The sequence below is a fragment of the Ambystoma mexicanum genome, chromosome 10, assembly GCF_040938575.1.
Source record: "Ambystoma mexicanum isolate Mex_15411 chromosome 10, UKY_AmexF1_1, whole genome shotgun sequence".
NCBI classification, from domain to species: domain Eukaryota; kingdom Metazoa; phylum Chordata; class Amphibia; order Caudata; family Ambystomatidae; genus Ambystoma; species Ambystoma mexicanum.
Window position 1 is genome coordinate 1536900931 of NC_090932.1, and position 18729 is coordinate 1536919659.

General features: G+C 50.7%; 5 non-coding genes across 5 annotated transcripts; all 5 read right to left on the minus strand.

Annotated features, from left to right (window-relative positions):
- Positions 1 to 1590: 1590 nt before the first annotated feature.
- LOC138496580 (U4 spliceosomal RNA) lies at positions 1591 to 1731 on the minus strand. Its single transcript, XR_011278079.1, has one exon. It is a non-coding gene; the product is annotated as a U4 spliceosomal RNA (small nuclear RNA).
- Positions 1732 to 5238: 3507 nt separating this feature from the next.
- Positions 5239 to 5379, minus strand: LOC138496583 (U4 spliceosomal RNA). The gene has a single exon (XR_011278081.1). It is a non-coding gene; the product is annotated as a U4 spliceosomal RNA (small nuclear RNA).
- Positions 5380 to 8886: 3507 nt separating this feature from the next.
- LOC138496712 (U4 spliceosomal RNA) lies at positions 8887 to 9027 on the minus strand. The gene has a single exon (XR_011278199.1). It is a non-coding gene; the product is annotated as a U4 spliceosomal RNA (small nuclear RNA).
- Positions 9028 to 12535: 3508 nt separating this feature from the next.
- LOC138496641 (U4 spliceosomal RNA) lies at positions 12536 to 12676 on the minus strand. The gene has a single exon (XR_011278134.1). It is a non-coding gene; the product is annotated as a U4 spliceosomal RNA (small nuclear RNA).
- Positions 12677 to 16183: 3507 nt separating this feature from the next.
- Positions 16184 to 16324, minus strand: LOC138496584 (U4 spliceosomal RNA). The gene has a single exon (XR_011278082.1). It is a non-coding gene; the product is annotated as a U4 spliceosomal RNA (small nuclear RNA).
- Positions 16325 to 18729: the final 2405 nt, after the last annotated feature.

Genomic DNA, 18729 nt, shown 5'->3' on the forward strand with positions numbered 1-18729 from the left:
AGCAAAATACCTCCCAAAACATCTCCCAGGGAACAGAGGGAGATACCCGACTCAGAGGATCCATCAAGCAGCACCAGAACCGGTACCCAGCCAGCACACAGCGTGCCCTGCTAGGTTAAGCCAGCAAGCTTCCTAGGTGGGAAGTGCCAGAGAGTCTCTGAACAAAGGACAAGGCCGTTGCCGGCAAACACTCTTCTCAGCTTTGGGTCGGCCGCCTTAAACGTCGACCCAAGCATTGAGAAGAAGCTCGGAGGAGTGCCACAACAAGCATCAACCAGCGTCCATCTTTTAAGGACTTTTTCGAAGCAGTCGAGCTCTCAAACTGCGACCGGCTGCACCACTGTGGCTGTTCTCACGCTGCAGTCACTAAAGCCGTCTGAGAACCCTCGACCAGCGTTCCAGATCCACCAACCAGCACACAGACAAAGATTCTTCACCCCGAGCCGCCGGGTAGGGCAGCCTGCAGCCGTCCGCCCAGCCTCGCTTACCAAACTGCCTGCCAATTGATATCCGCATCTGTCATCCCTCTTGAACTCTGTCGCCGGAGCTACAAAGCATGCTGGAAGCCACTCGATGCTGTCGAGTACCAAGATCATCTCAAACACCAGTTACATTGTGGTTCTGTCCCCCTGGTCCTTCTCCGAAGGCCCTTAGTGGCATTTACGACCTTTTGCTCCCTTGCTGCTGCAACCAAATAACCTTGAACAGTTCAGACTGATTGCTTTACCGACTGCACTCCTGTCAGTATCCAGAGTGCATCCCTCTCCTTTGTGAAACTGTCTGTCCCCTGTTTTCCTTTATAGGGTGGGTTGTATTTTGTAGTGTGTTAGAACTGTCTGTTGTATTAATACTAAAGTAGATATTTGTATACAACCTTGACTGGACAGTCCCTTTTATCAGTGGGTCACAATTGTTTTTTCGCTCTGTTGCAACTAACCAGCCTGACGTTCCGTCCACTGTTCGGACCCCTTCCGGTGTACTAGAGGTGTGGGACTGATTGATGGTCTAGAAAGCGATATTCCTCCCTGGACCACTAGTGCCCCGGAAGTTGATTCGTCACACCAAGAGAGGTCGGGTTGTTGACTCCACGTGAATATGTGTCTATAGAATGCATGGGGACAGAAATGCCCTTTTGCCTCTCTTGGGAAGACTGAGATGGTGAGCGAAGGCCAAAGGTAAAGCGACCCCTCTGCTGCGGTTGGCTTCAGTGGCAGCCAGACCTCCCTGAGTAACCATCCAACAATCTGATGACTTTCGCAAGAGCAGATGTGGCAAAGAGGATCGAAGGCAGGCAGGTCACTGTCTGCTAGGTTCTGAAAGCTCATGGTTTTCATGTCGTGAGATCAGGAAGGCAGCGAGACAACTGAGGCGCTTAATGCACCTGCTGCATGGTCACGGTTCCATAGACTTCGCTGCGCCGCTTGGAGTTTACGAATGCGCTAGCTTCTGGAAGTAAACCCCTTTGTTGAGGGTAGGCCACGAGAGAACAAAGAATAGAAGGGATGGGTTCCGAAAAACACACCCCTCTTGCTAGGTCTTCTCCAGTGGAGTAAAAGCGTCATTGTCTCCTTTTCAAACAAATCGGTTCAGCCTCCGTAGAGACTGTCAAAAATTACCAATTCCAGCTATATTTCAAGCTGTCATGGCGGGGTATTGGGTAAAGTTTTCAATAAGCAATAATCGCGCCTCGGTTAAACCTCATGAGCTACGATACTGCCACTGCGCAAAGCTAAAGCACCTGACCCAGAGGCCCGTGCGCCCCGGGAATGGATTCCCATTTAACTTGCACTGATCCCAGCAAGCTCCATCCTGAGCATCCTTTGTCAAACTCATAAAACCGCCTGGATTCCAGTGCCGAGATTTGTTGAGGTGAACACCTGTATCATCTTGCGCTCACCAAACTGACAGCAAATATAGTAGCAAGGTATGCATAGGATTCTGGGAGTAAACATGCAAATGAGCAGGCTGCTACCTGTGCGCTCTTTCCCTTAGCATGATCGGTGGCCTGTTGGCAAGTGACCCCGCCCTCCTGAGAGATTATTGGGCAGGCCGCTGCCAAGGCAACATGGGAGAGGCTTGAGAATGCAAAGAGCCATTGGAGGATTGCACAGGAGCGAGGACAGCATCGAGAAATGGGCTCCTTTGGGGACAGGTGAAGTGATGCTCCACCAGGACGACCAGCTGTTTCTGCAGTGCAGCCAGGACATTGACAAGAAGTGAATCAATTTGTCTCTGAGCGTTCCAACTGTTGACCAAGCCATTACAATTTCGATACATTTCCATGCCATCACATACCTACCTGTTTGTGATAATTGCACTTGTCCTTGAAAATAGACCCGATTTTGCAGGGGACTCTGGGAAAAGTGAAAAGGTCCTATGTAATTCACGTCTTGTACCCTGTCTCATAGGGCGGACCCTGCAATTCTACTTCCACTCCACTGCCAAAAATGAAGCGGCCTTGCCCTGTTCAGGCTTTTTGCTGTAGCCCCTGGGCCTTTGCAGAGCCATCTGCTTAGTGTGGCTCTGCCACTGAGGTCAGAAGAGAACATTTAGCCTGAGAAACGGATGTCTGTGTGTGCAGCTTGGAGAAGACACTGTTGCCATGGGAAAGACATGCCTGTTTGCTGTGCAAATGAAGTGCAGACACAGACAGAAGAGACCACTTGACTGGTAGGAATTGAAGAACCTGACCAAGAGTGAGGAATTAGACCATCCGCACGGGGAGTGTGCGCTCCGCCTGGGCTGGTTTGATACTTTTAAAAAAGAAATGGAATGTTGGTAGGTAAACCTCCTGGAAATGTGTGGGGCTATCCCGCACACATTTCCCAAAGGACACTGCACAACAAACACATAGTCAAGTGCACTCTGGGGGACACAGTCTACCGGTGCGGTCCTCCTGTCACATTTAGCTGCAATGTGACAGCCATGGGTACATCAAAGCATCTCTGAAGGGGAAGGCAACGCCTTCCTCCGGCCCTGGTCAGCCTACTTAAAATAGCAAAGGCTCCATCGATATGCCCTGCCTATTGTTAGGTTCTCTCTGATGGCAGCGCATACTGATGAGAGTTAAGTGAAGCAGGCCTGCCAAGAGGCCTGTTCACAGAACTAACACAGGGCAGGAAACCCCAACACCTTTTTCATATGCAATGTGTCAGCTTGAAGCTAGCTCCCACCCCTCTGTATGAAGGCCATTGAATGTCATGTGTGGAACAACTGTTTACAGTAGGCAACCGCTGCAGGGCCACCCCCTTTCAGAGGGAAGATATATGTGATTTGATGCAGACAGTCTGTTCTCGAGCTCAATTAACCAGAGAGCCACTTTGATCCACAGGAGACAGGAAGATGGGTGCGGCTTAGTAGTACATGTTGTCACCCCTTACCTTTCCTGTTGCAAAGCACTCTGGTCATGACCTTACGCATGACAGAAGATTGGTGGTGGGGACCCAGGATTGGGTCTTTAAGGTAGGCTTAGCATGCTCCAATCACTGGGGCCCATTTGGCTTTAAAAGAGGGCTGAGCCCCTCACTGAGCAGATCATCCGACGACTTCAAAAGGAGTACGAAGAAGGACTCATTCGGACCCTCGGTGATGGTACAGTCTGCCTCACGGCTTCCGCCAGTGAAGGAAGTCCAGGATTTCCAAGAGGGAAGCAAAATACCTCCCAAAACATCTCCCAGGGAACAGAGGGAGATACCCGACTCAGAGGATCCATCAAGCAGCACCAGAACCGGTACCCAGCCAGCACACAGCGTGCCCTGCTAGGTTAAGCCAGCAAGCTTCCTAGGTGGGAAGTGCCAGAGAGTCTCTGAACAAAGGACAAGGCCGTTGCCGGCAAACACTCTTCTCAGCTTTGGGTCGGCCGCCTTAAACGTCGACCCAAGCATTGAGAAGAAGCTCGGAGGAGTGCCACAACAAGCATCAACCAGCGTCCATCTTTTAAGGACTTTTTCGAAGCAGTCGAGCTCTCAAACTGCGACCGGCTGCACCACTGTGGCTGTTCTCACGCTGCAGTCACTAAAGCCGTCTGAGAACCCTCGACCAGCGTTCCAGATCCACCAACCAGCACACAGACAAAGATTCTTCACCCCGAGCCGCCGGGTAGGGCAGCCTGCAGCCGTCCGCCCAGCCTCGCTTACCAAACTGCCTGCCAATTGATATCCGCATCTGTCGTCCCTCTTGAACTCTGTCGCCGGAGCTACAAAGCATGCTGGAAGCCACTCGATGCTGTCGAGTACCAAGATCATCTCAAACACCAGTTACATTGTGGTTCTGTCCCCCTGGTCCTTCTCCGAAGGCCCTTAGTGGCATTTACGACCTTTTGCTCCCTTGCTGCTGCAACCAAATAACCTTGAACAGTTCAGACTGATTGCTTTACCGACTGCACTCCTGTCAGTATCCAGAGTGCATCCCTCTCCTTTGTGAAACTGTCTGTCCCCTGTTTTCCTTTATAGGGTGGGTTGTATTTTGTAGTGTGTTAGAACTGTCTGTTGTATTAATACTAAAGTAGATATTTGTATACAACCTTGACTGGACAGTCCCTTTTATCAGTGGGTCACAATTGTTTTTTCGCTCTGTTGCAACTAACCAGCCTGACGTTCCGTCCACTGTTCGGACCCCTTCCGGTGTACTAGAGGTGTGGGACTGATTGATGGTCTAGAAAGCGATATTCCTCCCTGGACCACTAGTGCCCCGGAAGTTGATTCGTCACACCAAGAGAGGTCGGGTTGTTGACTCCACGTGAATATGTGTCTATAGAATGCATGGGGACAGAAATGCCCTTTTGCCTCTCTTGGGAAGACTGAGATGGTGAGCGAAGGCCAAAGGTAAAGCGACCCCTCTGCTGCGGTTGGCTTCAGTGGCAGCCAGACCTCCCTGAGTAACCATCCAACAATCTGATGACTTTCGCAAGAGCAGATGTGGCAAAGAGGATCGAAGGCAGACAGGTCACTGTCTGCTAGGTTCTGAAAGCTCATGGTTTTCATGTCGTGAGATCAGGAAGGCAGCGAGACAACTGAGGCGCTTAATGCACCTGCTGCATGGTCACGGTTCCATAGACTTCGCTGCGCCGCTTGGAGTTTACGAATGCGCTAGCTTCTGGAAGTAAACCCCTTTGTTGAGGGTAGGCCACGAGAGAACAAAGAATAGAAGGGATGGGTTCCGAAAAACACACCCCTCTTGCTAGGTCTTCTCCAGTGGAGTAAAAGCGTCATTGTCTCCTTTTCAAACAAATCGGTTCAGCCTCCGTAGAGACTGTCAAAAATTACCAATTCCAGCTATATTTCAAGCTGTCATGGCGGGGTATTGGGTAAAGTTTTCAATAAGCAATAATCGCGCCTCGGTTAAACCTCATGAGCTACGATACTGCCACTGCGCAAAGCTAAAGCACCTGACCCAGAGGCCCGTGCGCCCCGGGAATGGATTCCCATTTAACTTGCACTGATCCCAGCAAGCTCCATCCTGAGCATCCTTTGTCAAACTCATAAAACCGCCTGGATTCCAGTGCCGAGATTTGTTGAGGTGAACACCTGTATCATCTTGCGCTCACCAAACTGACAGCAAATATAGTAGCAAGGTATGCATAGGATTCTGGGAGTAAACATGCAAATGAGCAGGCTGCTACCTGTGCGCTCTTTCCCTTAGCATGATCGGTGGCCTGTTGGCAAGTGACCCCGCCCTCCTGAGAGATTATTGGGCAGGCCGCTGCCAAGGCAACATGGGAGAGGCTTGAGAATGCAAAGAGCCATTGGAGGATTGCACAGGAGCGAGGACAGCATCGAGAAATGGGCTCCTTTGGGGACAGGTGAAGTGATGCTCCACCAGGACGACCAGCTGTTTCTGCAGTGCAGCCAGGACATTGACAAGAAGTGAATCAATTTGTCTCTGAGCGTTCCAACTGTTGACCAAACCATGACAATTTCGATACATTTCCATGCCATCACATACCTACTGTTTGTGATAATTGCACTTGTCCTTGAAAATAGACCCGATTTTGCAGGGGACTCTGGGAAAAGTGAAAAGGTCCTATGTAATTCACGTCTTGTACCCTGTCTCATAGGGCGGACCCTGCAATTCTACTTCCACTCCACTGCCAAAAATGAAGCGGCCTTGCCCTGTTCAGGCTTTTTGCTGTAGCCCCTGGGCCTTTGCAGAGCCATCTGCTTAGTGTGGCTCTGCCACTGAGGTCAGAAGAGAACATTTAGCCTGAGAAACGGCTGTCTGTGTGTGCAGCTTGGAGAAGACACTGTTGCCATGGGAAAGACATGCCTGTTTGCTGTGCAAATGAAGTGCAGACACAGACAGAAGAGACCACTTGACTGGTAGGAATTGAAGAACCTGACCAAGAGTGAGGAATTAGACCATCCGCATGGGGAGTGTGCGCTCCGCCTGGGCTGGTTTGATACTTTTAAAAAAGAAATGGAATGTTGGTAGGTAAACCTCCTGGAAATGTGTGGGGCTATTCCGCACACATTTCCCAATGGACACTGCACAACAAACACATAGTCAAGTGCACTCTATGGGACACAGTCTACCGGTGCGGTCCTCCTGTCACATTTAGCTGCAATGTGACAGCCATGGGTACATCAAAGCATCTCTGAAGGGGGAAGGCAACGCCTTCCTCCGGCCCTGGTCAGCCTACTTAAAATAGCAAAGGCTCCATCGATATGCCCTGCCTATTGTTAGGTTCTCTCTGATGGCAGCGCATACTGATGAGAGTTAAGTGAAGCAGGCCTGCCAAGAGGCCTGTTCACAGAACTAACACAGGGCAGGAAACCCCAACACCTTTTTCATATGCAATGTGTCAGCTTGAAGCTAGCTCCCACCCCTCTGTATGAAGGCCATTGAATGTCATGTGTGGAACAACTGTTTACAGTAGGCAACCGCTGCAGGGCCACCCCCTTTCAGAGGGAAGATATATGTGATTTGATGCAGACAGTCTGTTCTCGAGCTCAATTAACCAGAGAGCCACTTTGATCCACAGGAGACAGGAAGATGGGTGCGGCTTAGTAGTACATGTTGTCACCCCTTACCTTTCCTGTTGCAAAGCACTCTGGTCATGACCTTACGCATGACAGAAGATTGGTGGTGGGGACCCAGGATTGGGTCTTTAAGGTAGGCTTAGCATGCTCCAATCACTGGGGCCCATTTGGCTTTAAAAGAGGGCTGAGCCCCTCACTGAGCAGATCATCCGACGACCTCAAAAGGAGTACGAAGAAGGACTCATTCGGACCCTCGGTGATGGTACAGTCTGCCTCACGGCTTCCGCCAGTGAAGGAAGTCCAGGATTTCCAAGAGGGAAGCAAAATACCTCCCAAAACATCTCCCAGGGAACAGAGGGAGATACCCGACTCAGAGGATCCATCAAGCAGCACCAGAACCGGTACCCAGCCAGCACACAGCGTGCCCTGCTAGGTTAAGCCAGCAAGCTTCCTAGGTGGGAAGTGCCAGAGAGTCTCTGAACAAAGGACAAGGCCGTTGCCGGCAAACACTCTTCTCAGCTTTGGGTCGGCCGCCTTAAACGTCGACCCAAGCATTGAGAAGAAGCTCGGAGGAGTGCCACAACAAGCATCAACCAGCGTCCATCTTTTAAGGACTTTTTCGAAGCAGTCGAGCTCTCAAACTGCGACCGGCTGCACCACTGTGGCTGTTCTCACGCTGCAGTCACTAAAGCCGTCTGAGAACCCTCGACCAGCGTTCCAGATCCACCAACCAGCACACAGACAACGATTCTTCACCCCGAGCCGCCGGGTAGGGCAGCCTGCAGCCGTCCGCCCAGCCTTGCTTACCAAACTGCCTGCCAACTGATATCCGCATCTGTCGTCCCTCTTGAACTCTGTCGCCGGAGCTACAAAGCATGCTGGAAGCCACTCGATGCTGTCGAGTACCAAGATCATCTCAAACACCAGTTACATTGTGGTTCTGTCCCCCTGGTCCTTCTCCGAAGGCCCTTAGTGACATTTACGAACTCTTGCTCCCTTGCTGCTGCAACCAAATAACCTTGAACAGTTCAGACTGATTGCTTTACCGACTGCACTCCTGTCAGTATCCAGAGTGCATCCCTCTCCTTTGTGAAACTGTCTGTCCCCTGTTTTCCTTTATAGGGTGGGTTGTATTTTGTAGTGTGTTAGAACTGTCTGTTGTATTAATACTAAAGTAGATATTTGTATACAACCTTGACTGGACAGTCCCTTTTATCAGTGGGTCACAATTGTTTTTTCGCTCTGTTGCAACTAACCAGCCTGACGTTCCGTCCACTGTTCGGACCCCTTCCGGTGTACTAGAGGTGTGGGACTGATTGATGGTCTAGAAAGCGATATTCCTCCCTGGACCACTAGTGCCCCGGAAGTTGATTCGTCACACCAAGAGAGGTCGGGTTGTTGACTCCACGTGAATATGTGTCTATAGAATGCATGGGGACAGAAATGCCCTTTTGCCTCTCTTGGGAAGACTGAGATGGTGAGCGAAGGCCAAAGGTAAAGCGACCCCTCTGCTGCGGTTGGCTTCAGTGGCAGCCAGACCTCCCTGAGTAACCATCCAACAATCTGATGACTTTCGCAAGAGCAGATGTGGCAAAGAGGATCGAAGGCAGACAGGTCACTGTCTGCTAGGTTCTGAAAGCTCATGGTTTTCATGTCGTGAGATCAGGAAGGCAGCGAGACAACTGAGGCGCTTAATGCACCTGCTGCATGGTCACGGTTCCATAGACTTCGCTGCGCCGCTTGGAGTTTACGAATGCGCTAGCTTCTGGAAGTAAACCCCTTTGTTGAGGGTAGGCCACGAGAGAACAAAGAATAGAAGGGATGGGTTCCGAAAAACACACCCCTCTTGCTAGGTCTTCTCCAGTGGAGTAAAAGCGTCATTGTCTCCTTTTCAAACAAATCGGTTCAGCCTCCGTAGAGACTGTCAAAAATTACCAATTCCAGCTATATTTCAAGCTGTCATGGCGGGGTATTGGGTAAAGTTTTCAATAAGCAATAATCGCGCCTTGGTTAAACCTCATGAGCTACGATACTGCCACTGCGCAAAGCTAAAGCACCTGACCCAGAGGCCCGTGCGCCCCGGGAATGGATTCCCATTTAACTTGCACTGATCCCAGCAAGCTCCATCCTGAGCATCCTTTGTCAAACTCATAAAACCGCCTGGATTCCAGTGCCGAGATTTGTTGAGGTGAACACCTGTATCATCTTGCGCTCACCAAACTGACAGCAAATATAGTAGCAAGGTATGCATAGGATTCTGGGAGTAAACATGCAAATGAGCAGGCTGCTACCTGTGCGCTCTTTCCCTTAGCATGATCGGTGGCCTGTTGGCAAGTGACCCCGCCCTCCTGAGAGATTATTGGGCAGGCCGCTGCCAAGGCAACATGGGAGAGGCTTGAGAATGCAAAGAGCCATTGGAGGATTGCACAGGAGCGAGGACAGCATCGAGAAATGGGCTCCTTTGGGGACAGGTGAAGTGATGCTCCACCAGGACGACCAGCTGTTTCTGCAGTGCAGCCAGGACATTGACAAGAAGTGAATCAATTTGTCTCTGAGCGTTCCAACTGTTGACCAAGCCATTACAATTTCGATACATTTCCATGCCATCACATACCTACCTGTTTGTGATAATTGCACTTGTCCTTGAAAATAGACCCGATTTTGCAGGGGACTCTGGGAAAAGTGAAAAGGTCCTATGTAATTCACGTCTTGTACCCTGTCTCATAGGGCGGACCCTGCAATTCTACTTCCACTCCACTGCCAAAAATGAAGCGGCCTTGCCCTGTTCAGGCTTTTTGCTGTAGCCCCTGGGCCTTTGCAGAGCCATCTGCTTAGTGTGGCTCTGCCACTGAGGTCAGAAGAGAACATTTAGCCTGAGAAACGGCTGTCTGTGTGTGCAGCTTGGAGAAGACACTGTTGCCATGGGAAAGACATGCCTGTTTGCTGTGCAAATGAAGTGCAGACACAGACAGAAGAGACCACTTGACTGGTAGGAATTGAAGAACCTGACCAAGAGTGAGGAATTAGACCATCCGCACGGGGAGTGTGCGCTCCGCATGGGCTGGTTTGATACTTTTAAAAAAGAAATGGAATGTTGGTAGGTAAACCTCCTGGAAATGTGTGGGGCTATCCCGCACACATTTCCCAAAGGACACTGCACAACAAACACATAGTCAAGTGCACTCTGGGGGACACAGTCTACCGGTGCGGTCCTCCTGTCACATTTAGCTGCAATGTGACAGCCATGGGTACATCAAAGCATCTCTGAAGGGGGAAGGCAACGCCTTCCTCCGGCCCTGGTCAGCCTACTTAAAATAGCAAAGGCTCCATCGATATGCCCTGCCTATTGTTAGGTTCTCTCTGATGGCAGTGCATACTGATGAGAGTTAAGTGAAGCAGGCCTGCCAAGAGGCCTGTTCACACAACTAACACAGGGCAGGAAACCCCAACACCTTTTTCATATGCAATGTGTCAGCTTGAAGCTAGCTCCCACCCCTCTGTATGAAGGCCATTGAATGTCATGTGTGGAACAACTGTTTACAGTAGGCAACCGCTGCAGGGCCACCCCCTTTCAGAGGGAAGATATATGTGATTTGATGCAGACAGTCTGTTCTCGAGCTCAATTAACCAGAGAGCCACTTTGATCCACAGGAGACAGGAAGATGGGTGCGGCTTAGTAGTACATGTTGTCACCCCTTACCTTTCCTGTTGCAAAGCACTCTGGTCATGACCTTACGCATGACAGAAGATTGGTGGTGGGGACCCAGGATTGGGTCTTTAAGGTAGGCTTAGCATGCTCCAATCACTGGGGCCCATTTGGCTTTAAAAGAGGGCTGAGCCCCTCACTGAGCAGATCATCCGACGACTTCAAAAGGAGTACGAAGAAGGACTCATTCGGACCCTCGGTGATGGTACAGTCTGCCTCACGGCTTCCGCCAGTGAAGGAAGTCCAGGATTTCCAAGAGGGAAGCAAAATACCTCCCAAAACATCTCCCAGGGAACAGAGGGAGATACCCGACTCAGAGGATCCATCAAGCAGCACCAGAACCGGTACCCAGCCAGCACACAGCGTGCCCTGCTAGGTTAAGCCAGCAAGCTTCCTAGGTGGGAAGTGCCAGAGAGTCTCTGAACAAAGGACAAGGCCGTTGCCGGCAAACACTCTTCTCAGCTTTGGGTCGGCCGCCTTAAACGTCGACCCAAGCATTGAGAAGAAGCTCGGAGGAGTGCCACAACAAGCATCAACCAGCGTCCATCTTTTAAGGACTTTTTCGAAGCAGTCGAGCTCTCAAACTGCGACCGGCTGCACCACTGTGGCTGTTCTCACGCTGCAGTCACTAAAGCCGTCTGAGATCCCTCGACCAGCGTTCCAGATCCACCAACCAGCACACAGACAACGATTCTTCACCCCGAGCCGCCGGGTAGGGCAGCCTGCAGCCGTCCGCCCAGCCTCGCTTACCAAACTGCCTGCCAACTGATATCCGCATCTGTCGTCCCTCTTGAACTCTGTCGCCGGAGTTACAAAGCATGCTGGAAGCCACTCGATGCTGTCGAGTACCAAGATCATCTCAAACACCAGTTACATTGTGGTTCTGTCCCCCTGGTCCTTCTCCGAAGGCCCTTAGTGACATTTACGACCTCTTGCTCCCTTGCTGCTGCAACCAAATAACCTTGAACAGTTCAGACTGATTGCTTTACCGACTGCACTCCTGTCAGTATCCAGAGTGCATCCCTCTCCTTTGTGAAACTGTCTGTCCCCTGTTTTCCTTTATAGGGTGGGTTGTATTTTGTAGTGTGTTAGAACTGTCTGTTGTATTAATACTAAAGTAGATATTTGTATACAACCTTGACTGGACAGTCCCTTTTATCATTGGGTCACAATTGTTTTTTCGCTCTGTTGCAACTAACCAGCCTGACGTTCCGTCCACTGTTCGGACCCCTTCCGGTGTACTAGAGGTGTGGGACTGATTGATGGTCTAGAAAGCGATATTCCTCCCTGGACCACTAGTGCCCCGGAAGTTGATTCGTCACACCAAGAGAGGTCGGGTTGTTGACTCCACGTGAATATGTGTCTATAGAATGCATGGGGACAGAAATGCCCTTTTGCCTCTCTTGGGAAGACTGAGATGGTGAGCGAAGGCCAAAGGTAAAGCGACCCCTCTGCTGCGGTTGGCTTCAGTGGCAGCCAGACCTCCCTGAGTAACCATCCAACAATCTGATGACTTTCGCAAGAGCAGATGTGGCAAAGAGGATCGAAGGCAGACAGGTCACTGTCTGCTAGGTTCTGAAAGCTCATGGTTTTCATGTCGTGAGATCAGGAAGGCAGCGAGACAACTGAGGCGCTTAATGCACCTGCTGCATGGTCACGGTTCCATAGACTTCGCTGCGCCGCTTGGAGTTTACGAATGCGCTAGCTTCTGGAAGTAAACCCCTTTGTTGAGGGTAGGCCACGAGAGAACAAAGAATAGAAGGGATGGGTTCCGAAAAACACACCCCTCTTGCTAGGTCTTCTCCAGTGGAGTAAAAGCGTCATTGTCTCCTTTTCAAACAAATCGGTTCAGCCTCCGTAGAGACTGTCAAAAATTACCAATTCCAGCTATATTTCAAGCTGTCATGGCGGGGTATTGGGTAAAGTTTTCAATAAGCAATAATCGCGCCTCGGTTAAACCTCATGAGCTACGATACCGCCACTGCGCAAAGCTAAAGCACCTGACCCAGAGGCCCGTGCGCCCCGGGAATGGATTCCCATTTAACTTGCACTGATCCCAGCAAGCTCCATCCTGAGCATCCTTTGTCAAACTCATAAAACCGCCTGGATTCCAGTGCCGAGATTTGTTGAGGTGAACACCTGTATCATCTTGCGCTCACCAAACTGACAGCAAATATAGTAGCAAGGTATGCATAGGATTCTGGGAGTAAACATGCAAATGAGCAGGCTGCTACCTGTGCGCTCTTTCCCTTAGCATGATCGGTGGCCTGTTGGCAAGTGACCCCGCCCTCCTGAGAGATTATTGGGCAGGCCGCTGCCAAGGCAACATGGGAGAGGCTTGAGAATGCAAAGAGCCATTGGAGGATTGCACAGGAGCGAGGACAGCATCGAGAAATGGGCTCCTTTGGGGACAGGTGAAGTGATGCTCCACCAGGACGACCAGCTGTTTCTGCAGTGCAGCCAGGACATTGACAAGAAGTGAATCAATTTGTCTCTGAGCGTTCCAACTGTTGACCAAACCATTACAATTTCGATACATTTCCATGCCATCACATACCTACTGTTTGTGATAATTGCACTTGTCCTTGAAAATAGACCCGATTTTGCAGGGGACTCTGGGAAAAGTGAAAAGGTCCTATGTAATTCACGTCTTGTACCCTGTCTCATAGGGCGGACCCTGCAATTCTACTTCCACTCCACTGCCAAAAATGAAGCGGCCTTGCCCTGTTCAGGCTTTTTGCTGTAGCCCCTGGGCCTTTGCAGAGCCATCTGCTTAGTGTGGCTCTGCCACTGAGGTCAGAAGAGAACATTTAGCCTGAGAAACGGCTGTCTGTGTGTGCAGCTTGGAGAAGACACTGTTGCCATGGGAAAGACATGCCTGTTTGCTGTGCAAATGAAGTGCAGACACAGACAGAAGAGACCACTTGACTGGTAGGAATTGAAGAACCTGACCAAGAGTGAGGAATTAGACCATCCGCATGGGGAGTGTGCGCTCCGCCTGGGCTGGTTTGATACTTTTAAAAAAGAAATGGAATGTTGGTAGGTAAACCTCCTGGAAATGTGTGGGGCTATTCCGCACACATTTCCCAATGGACACTGCACAACAAACACATAGTCAAGTGCACTCTGGGGGACACAGTCTACCGGTGCGGTCCTCCTGTCACATTTAGCTGCAATGTGACAGCCATGGGTACATCAAAGCATCTCTGAAGGGGGAAGGCAACGCCTTCCTCCGGCCCTGGTCAGCCTACTTAAAATAGCAAAGGCTCCATCGATATGCCCTGCCTATTGTTAGGTTCTCTCTGATGGCAGCGCATACTGATGAGAGTTAAGTGAAGCAGGCCTGCCAAGAGGCCTGTTCACAGAACTAACACAGGGCAGGAAACCCCAACACCTTTTTCATATGCAATGTGTCAGCTTGAAGCTAGCTCCCACCCCTCTGTATGAAGGCCATTGAATGTCATGTGTGGAACAACTGTTTACAGTAGGCAACCGCTGCAGGGCCACCCCCTTTCAGAGGGAAGATATATGTGATTTGATGCAGACAGTCTGTTCTCGAGCTCAATTAAGCAGAGAGCCACTTTGATCCACAGGAGACAGGAAGATGGGTGCGGCTTAGTAGTACATGTTGTCACCCCTTACCTTTCCTGTTGCAAAGCACTCTGGTCATGACCTTACGCATGACAGAAGATTGGTGGTGGGGACCCAGGATTGGGTCTTTAAGGTAGGCTTAGCATGCTCCAATCACTGGGGCCCATTTGGCTTTAAAAGAGGGCTGAGCCCCTCACTGAGCAGATCATCCGACGACCTCAAAAGGAGTACGAAGAAGGACTCATTCGGACCCTCGGTGATGGTACAGTCTGCCTCACGGCTTCCGCCAGTGAAGGAAGTCCAGGATTTCCAAGAGGGAAGCAAAATACCTCCCAAAACATCTCCCAGGGAACAGAGGGAGATACCCGACTCAGAGGATCCATCAAGCAGCACCAGAACCGGTACCCAGCCAGCACACAGCGTGCCCTGCTAGGTTAAGCCAGCAAGCTTCCTAGGTGGGAAGTGCCAGAGAGTCTCTGAACAAAGGACAAGGCCGTTGCCGGCAAACACTCTTCTCAGCTTTGGGTCGGCCGCCTTAAACGTCGACCCAAGCATTGAGAAGAAGCTCGGAGGAGTGCCACAACAAGCATCAACCAGCGTCCATCTTTTAAGGACTTTTTCGAAGCAGTCGAGCTCTCAAACTGCGACCGGCTGCACCACTGTGGCTGTTCTCACGCTGCAGTCACTAAAGCCGTCTGAGAACCCTCGACCAGCGTTCCAGATCCACCAACCAGCACACAGACAACGATTCTTCACCCCGAGCCGCCGGGTAGGGCAGCCTGCAGCCGTCCGCCCAGCCTCGCTTACCAAACTGCCTGCCAACTGATATCCGCATCTGTCGTCCCTCTTGAACTCTGTCGCCGGAGCTACAAAGCATGCTGGAAGCCACTCGATGCTGTCGAGTACCAAGATCATCTCAAACACCAGTTACATTGTGGTTCTGTCCCCCTGGTCCTTCTCCGAAGGCCCTTAGTGACATTTACGAACTCTTGCTCCCTTGCTGCTGCAACCAAATAACCTTGAACAGTTCAGACTGATTGCTTTACCGACTGCACTCCTGTCAGTATCCAGAGTGCATCCCTCTCCTTTGTGAAACTGTCTGTCCCCTGTTTTCCTTTATAGGGTGGGTTGTATTTTGTAGTGTGTTAGAACTGTCTGTTGTATTAATACTAAAGTAGATATTTGTATACAACCTTGACTGGACAGTCCCTTTTATCAGTGGGTCACAATTGTTTTTTCGCTCTGTTGCAACTAACCAGCCTGACGTTCCGTCCACTGTTCGGACCCCTTCCGGTGTACTAGAGGTGTGGGACTGATTGATGGTCTAGAAAGCGATATTCCTCCCTGGACCACTAGTGCCCCGGAAGTTGATTCGTCACACCAAGAGAGGTCGGGTTGTTGACTCCACGTGAATATGTGTCTATAGAATGCATGGGGACAGAAATGCCCTTTTGCCTCTCTTGGGAAGACTGAGATGGTGAGCGAAGGCCAAAGGTAAAGCGACCCCTCTGCTGCGGTTGGCTTCAGTGGCAGCCAGACCTCCCTGAGTAACCATCCAACAATCTGATGACTTTCGCAAGAGCAGATGTGGCAAAGAGGATCGAAGGCAGACAGGTCACTGTCTGCTAGGTTCTGAAAGCTCATGGTTTTCATGTCGTGAGATCAGGAAGGCAGCGAGACAACTGAGGCGCTTAATGCACCTGCTGCATGGTCACGGTTCCATAGACTTCGCTGCGCCGCTTGGAGTTTACGAATGCGCTAGCTTCTGGAAGTAAACCCCTTTGTTGAGGGTAGGCCACGAGAGAACAAAGAATAGAAGGGATGGGTTCCGAAAAACACACCCCTCTTGCTAGGTCTTCTCCAGTGGAGTAAAAGCGTCATTGTCTCCTTTTCAAACAAATCGGTTCAGCCTCCGTAGAGACTGTCAAAAATTACCAATTCCAGCTATATTTCAAGCTGTCATGGCGGGGTATTGGGTAAAGTTTTCAATAAGCAATAATCGCGCCTCGGTTAAACCTCATGAGCTACGATACTGCCACTGCGCAAAGCTAAAGCACCTGACCCAGAGGCCTGTGCACCCCGGGAATGGATTCCCATTTAACTTGCACTGATCCCAGCAAGCTCCATCCTGAGCATCCTTTGTCAAACTCATAAAACCGCCTGGATTCCAGTGCCGAGATTTGTTGAGGTGAACACCTGTATCATCTTGCGCTCACCAAACTGACAGCAAATATAGTAGCAAGGTATGCATAGGATTCTGGGAGTAAACATGCAAATGAGCAGGCTGCTACCTGTGCGCTCTTTCCCTTAGCATGATCGGTGGCCTGTTGGCAAGTGACCCCGCCCTCCTGAGAGATTATTGGGCAGGCCGCTGCCAAGGCAACATGGGAGAGGCTTGAGAATGCAAAGAGCCATTGGAGGATTGCACAGGAGCGAGGACAGCATCGAGAAATGGGCTCCTTTGGGGACAGGTGAAGTGATGCTCCACCAGGACGACCAGCTGTTTCTGCAGTGCAGCCAGGACATTGAAAAGAAGTGAATCAATTTGTCTCTGAGCGTTCCAACTGTTGACCAAACCATTACAATTTCGATACATTTCCATGCCATCACATACCTACCTGTTTGTGATAATTGCACTTGTCCTTGAAAATAGACCCGATTTTGCAGGGGACTCTGGGAAAAGTGAAAAGGTCCTATGTAATTCACGTCTTGTACCCTGTCTCATAGGGCGGACCCTGCAATTCTACTTCCACTCCACTGCCAAAAATGAAGCGGCCTTGCCCTGTTCAGGCTTTTTGCTGTAGCCCCTGGGCCTTTGCAGAGCCATCTGCTTAGTGTGGCTCTGCCACTGAGGTCAGAAGAGAACATTTAGCCTGAGAAACGGCTGTCTGTGTGTGCAGCTTGGAGAAGACACTGTTGCCATGGGAAAGACATGCCTGTTTGCTGTGCAAATGAAGTGCAGACACAGACAGAAGAGACCACTTGACTGGTAGGAATTGAAGAACCTGACCAAGAGTGAGGAATTAGACCATCCGCACGGGGAGTGTGCGCTCCGCCTGGGCTGGTTTGATACTTTTAAAAAAGAAATGGAATGTTGGTAGGTAAACCTCCTGGAAATGTGTGGGGCTATCCCGCACACATTTCCCAATGGACACTGCACAACAAACACATAGTCAAGTGCACTCTGGGGGACACAGTCTACCGGTGCGGTCCTCCTGTCACATTTAGCTGCAATGTGACAGCCATGGGTACATCAAAGCATCTCTGAAGGGGGAAGGCAACGCCTTCCTCCGGCCCTGGTCAGCCTACTTAAAATAGCAAAGGCTCCATCGATATGCCCTGCCTATTGTTAGGTTCTCTCTGATGGCAGCGCATACTGATGAGAGTTAAGTGAAGCAGGCCTGCCAAGAGGCCTGTTCACAGAACTAACACAGGGCAGGAAACCCCAACACCTTTTTCATATGCAATGTGTCAGCTTGAAGCTAGCTCCCACCCCTCTGTATGAAGGCCATTGAATGTCATGTGTGGAACAACTGTTTACAGTAGGCAACCGCTGCAGGGCCACCCCCTTTCAGAGGTAAGATATATGTGATTTGATGCAGACAGTCTGTTCTCGAGCTCAATTAACCAGAGAGCCACTTTGATCCACAGGAGACAGGAAGATGGGTGCGGCTTAGTAGTACATGTTGTCACCCCTTACCTTTCCTGTTGCAAAGCACTCTGGTCATGACCTTACGCATGACAGAAGATTGGTGGTGGGGACCCAGGATTGGGTCTTTAAGGTAGGCTTAGCATGCTCCAATCACTGGGGCCCATTTGGCTTTAAAAGAGGGCTGAGCCCCTCACTGAGCAGATCATCCGACGACTTCAAAAGGAGTACGAAGAAGGACTCATTCGGACCCTCGGTGATGGTACAGTCTGCCTCACGGCTTCCGCCAGTGAAGGAAGTCCAGGATTTCCAAGAGGGAAGCAAAATACCTCCCAAAACATCTCCCAGGGAACAGAGGGAGATACCCGACTCAGAGGATCCATCAAGCAGCACCAGAACCGGTACCCAGCCAGCACACAGCATGCCCTGCTAGGTTAAGCCAGCAAGCTTCCTAGGTGGGAAGTGCCAGAGAGTCTCTGAACAAAGGACAAGGCCGTTGCCGGCAAACACTCTTCTCAGCTTTGGGTCGGCCGCCTTAAACGTCGACCCAAGCATTGAGAAGAAGCTCGGAGGAGTGCCACAACAAGCATCAACCAGCGTCCATCTTTTAAGGACTTTTTCGAAGCAGTCGAGCTCTCAAACTGCGACCAGCTGCACCACTGTGGCTGTTCTCACGCTGCAGTCACTAAAGCCGTCTGAGAACCCTCGACCAGCGTTCCAGATCCACCAACCAGCACACAGACAACGATTCTTCACCCCGAGCCGCCGGGTAGGGCAGCCTGCAGCCGTCCGCCCAGCCTCGCTTA